This window comes from Charadrius vociferus, unplaced genomic scaffold, assembly GCF_000708025.1.
Source record: "Charadrius vociferus isolate BGI_N301 unplaced genomic scaffold, ASM70802v2 scaffold384, whole genome shotgun sequence".
Lineage (NCBI taxonomy): Eukaryota > Metazoa > Chordata > Aves > Charadriiformes > Charadriidae > Charadrius > Charadrius vociferus.
This window is the reverse complement of record NW_009648234.1, coordinates 2,230,095-2,234,794: the sequence shown is the minus strand read 5'-3', so window position 1 is coordinate 2,234,794 and position 4,700 is coordinate 2,230,095.

Here is a 4,700-nt window from a genome sequence, read left to right as displayed (position 1 = left end):
GGTAATAACTCTTAGGAAAGACTCGGTGCCAGGAAAAATGAGTACAGAAAATAAAACAATAACCTAAAGATGACGTTTCACAGGTGATCTTTACGAGACGGGTAGTCTAGAGAAGCCCACTGAAGAGGACACGAGTGTCTGTTGTTACTAACGCCTGAAAAACAGCTTTCCATCTCAGTCTTGTACCGGCTGGCTACCCATGCTGACCACAGCTTGCCCTTTCCACGGAGAGCCGTGCCGGCCGTACCGCTGGAATATCGGACCTCCGGGCTTGCTCTGCTCCTGGCCCCACTTGCTCTCTGCTCACCCCAATTGCTGGAGCGGTGTATTACAACAAGGGTCTCGGTCACCCACCGTGCTGTCACTTCCCAGGGGACGTGGAAAAGGATCTTACGGCTTTTTTTATAGCTTCATTTCGAGTATTTGGAAACTCCAGGCTGCTCTTGCTGTCGGTCAGTGCGACATGCAGTCAGAAAGATAGTCGGAGATGGTCCCTATGCCAAACAGCCAGATAAACAAGACAGCTAAATAGTGTGCAAAAGGATTCTCCTCACTTGGTAGGACTCAAAGGGGGATGGCGAGGCTGCGGTGAAGTCGCGATGAGTCGCGTGGCAGAGCCAAGGGTAGAGCTCAGACCCCCGCTGGTCTCGGTCAGTTCACTGAACCCCCCTGTGAGGGCTCCAAGAGAAACAGGTAGAGCACAACAACAAACCTGAGCAACAGAAACCTCAAATGAGTGACTTCACAGTGTTTAAATGGAAACAGGGGCTGACCACCTAACACCTGGCAGCCCCCAAAGGTTGGTGTAGGGGGGAACGAGGTGCAGAACTGCGCTCTGAAAACAGCTCAGCAGGCTGGGCCGGCTCTGGGGCAATCGATACGGACCCCGAACTTCAGAGGAAATCTGCTACATCGGATGAATTGAGATTTAATGGCTGGAGAGCAGCCCTGAGGAGAAGGACCTGGGGGGCTGATTGATGAGAAGCTCAACATGAGTGGGCAATGTGCCATCGTAGCCCAGAAGGCCAACTGTATCCTGGGCTGCATCAGAAGTGCGGCCAGCAGGGAGAGGGGGGTATTCTCTGGGGAGAGCCCACCTGGAGTACTGTGTCCAACTCGGGGGGTCCCACCAGCAGGACACGGAGCTGTTGGAGCGGGGCCAGAGGAGGCCCCGGAGATGCTGGGAGGGCTGGAGCCCCTCTGCTGGGAGGACAGGCTGGGAGAGGTGGGGGGTTCAGCCTGGAGAAGAGAAGGCCAAAAAGGGGAGACCTCAGAGCCCCTTCCAGTGCCTAAAGGGGCTCCAGGAGAGCTGGGGAGGGACTCTGGATCAGGGAGGGGAGCCGTGGGACGAGGGGAATGGTTTTAAACTTAAAGAGGGGAGATTGAGATATGATGAAGAAATTCTTGTCTGTGCTGGTGATGAGCCCCTGGGGCAGGTTGCCCCGAGAAGCTGTGGCTGCCCCATCCCTGGAGGTGTTCAAGGCCAGGTTGGACGGGGCTTGGAGCAACCTGGGCTGGGGGGAGGTGGCCCTGCCCAGGGCAGGGGGTGGCACTGGGTGGTCTTCAAGGTCCCTTCCAACCCAAACCAGTCTATGATTCTGACTTTAATTCCTCCTAGGCCGAATCAGAAAAGTTTCTAAATATTTCCCACCTGCAGTAAGGTCACAAGCCCGGCCCCAGCTCTTGGAATCACACCACTGCGGTGAGTGTCTCCCAGTGGCAGCTACGCAGTGCTCAGCGCTCGCCAAACCCAGCCCTTACCCCTCCGACGGGCTATTCTCCACCAGCCAGTACTTCTGGAAACCGAAGCACGTACTTCAGCCGGACACACTTCAGGTAGCGTAACCCTGTGCAGCTCCTGTGAAATCCATCCGGCTACCGAGATTTTCTTCAGCTCCGCTCCCTCCCACGCTGCTTTCCCCACTTTCAGGAACAGACCCACATAATGACTGTCTATAAATGTAAATTAGCACTTAAATACTGATTATTACTATATTTGATGGCCTATGAGCAGCTACAGTTATATTTGTGCTTCTTGATGTAAGGGAAAAAGAGAACATCATCATTTTAGGCACAGTTCATCCTTGCTAAATTTATCAAAGACTTTAAATAAGATCGGTTTCAGAGAGAATATTTGGAACAGGGAAAACTTGATAATTCCTTTGATATCTGAGATTCTTTTTGTCTTGATTAACTATTTCAATTTATGATATTTACTGGAGGGGGGGGATACAATGGCAATTCTCTGATCTATTAAACATATCCTCTGTCCTCAGAAAAAGCTGTGCTTCAGAACAACACTTCAAAGACCTCTCCTCCACAAAGTTTACCCATTCTGAGTAGGATCATGACTCCCTCTTACTTTCTCAGCAGAGTCATCTGTGAAATAAGAGGTCGTCCTTGCTCCACGTAACATCTTGTTTAATTATACACCCGTAACACTCCCAAACCAGCCATGATTTGCATCGTAGAGATGAAACAACGAGGCCAAAAGAGACAAAGATTCACTCCCCATCCTGAATTTACTCAGTGGCAAAGCTTGAAATTAAACAAGTTCTGAGCTCCAATGAAGGGCCAGAAAAAAAATGATCCTCCACAAACAACAGTTCATTATACAGCCAAGTTCCCTTCTTGATATTTCACAGTTGGTATTTAGCACTATACAAGAAGACTATGACAAGAATTACTGACGGTTGCTTTCTCTTTCTCACCTTCACCCTCTCCTGAAAAATCTCACTTGGATTTTTCATGGTCCATAAAATCTGTCTCAGTTGAACAAGTACATTTCCACCTAAAGAACCATCTCATGCACGCTTTGCTGATAAAAGCTGCATAGTTGATAGCTGATGATATGCCAATCACAGTATCATGGTTCCTCGGTTTGCAGAAGACGGGCACGTTTGTGCACCTTATTATACATGATCCCCAGAACTATTTCTTTCAAAACAGATTTCAAGTGGTGGAATGGCTGCCTGCAAACTACGCAGAGGCATGCTAATTTCTATTTCAGAAAAAATAGAAAAAGACAAAATGATGCCCCAGTTGCTCATTCAGAAACATTACAAACACACTCGAATGAAGGAAAAAAAAAACCAAAAACCAAACCCCAAACAGAGAATATAGAGATGAGCACATACAGAGATTAATTTTGCATCCTGTCCATGGGCATGACTAGACAGAAAAGGAATGTGGCCCGGCGGCGGAACGCGCAACGAGAGCGACTTTATCTCGGCAAGCTATGCTGCAAAACCTGAAGCAGGGCCAGGATGTTGCAGCAAAGTTTTCCAAACTGGAGTGGCAAACCAATCTCGCGAGCCTTCGGTAAGCCTTGGTCACACTTGTTTAGGGGAGTGAATCTCCTTGATCCTGTCCGAAGGTAACACATCAGAAGAGGAGGATGATCTGACGTTATCCGACAGTTGTCACAAGAATTGGACTCAGAACCCGGAGCTGCCATATTCTTTGACAAATTCAGACATATCACTTCACAGACTGCTCATACCACTCCACTTTTACAGCCCAACACAGTCAGACAAACAGCCACCCAGACCCTCTATAATTCCTTTACATTAAGGGAAAAGAGAGATGCCCTTCGGAGCAGGAGAATTCCTCACTAAACTGAGTGCCTAAGACCAATTCCCCATCTCTCCGAGACCGTAATATAACCCCTTCTTCCAACACGTTGACTTCATTGTCTAAGTTGACAGTTTCTTGGGATTTACTACCGATTTCCATGGTTGGCTTCCTACACAGCCAAGACTTCATGTGACTTTGGGGCCTTCTCCATCCTCTCCGTGATCCTATGATTTTTTTTGGATTAGACTATTGGGGTCTTAGGCAGAAGTTAAGTTCTGCAACCTTCTGCTCGTGTCTGAGCTAAAGATGATGCACACAGCATTTATTGGCTACAGAATCTCTTTTTAAATAGGTTTATTAATGGTTGGTCCCCACGTGAGTGCTAGGCACCTTTGTGCTAGTCCTTTCAGGCTTGCATTCATTTAACCAGGGCCAGAGATTAATTTCCTTTGCATTATCATTGCAGCGGTGACCTGCAGTAAATGTTGAGTTATGGCCCAACTTATCACGAGATACTGTTGCTGTTCATCATACCTAGCAATAATTCTCATTTTTACTCAATAGCTCAAAATGGAGAAGCAGCGAGATTCCTACAGTAAATCTTGCAAGATATTGTCTGTTAACATTTAATGCATGTCACCACGGTGTAGTAAATAATTCCTTCTGTAAAACACCTAGAACTTAGCCTTTTTTATTATTCTTTGAACACTGGTAAAGACAAAACCAAAACCCATCTCGCATATTAAATAACATCTATGAGATCTTAAAAAAGTCGTGATTATGTCAAATCAGCCATCTCCATCTCACACACATTAGCACTGAGTGATATTCAGCCAGAAAATACGCATTACTCAGCGCTGGATACATAGGAATCACTGCACCGGTTCACACTAATAGTTTATGGGGATGTGGTTGGTGTTTTTCGTATCCTGCCAGGGAAAAAGAAGCTGCGAGAGGAAGCATGACTCAGCCTTCTGTGTAATCTGGCAGTGACAGAAAGCAGAAATAATTTGAAGAACGTGCGGGAACCGCGGACTGTCCCTCCCCGCAGGGTGTCCCGGCCACGGCGCGAACGCCCCCCTCTTCCTCCTGCTCTGCCCCACGCAACCGATGGCCAGCGACGC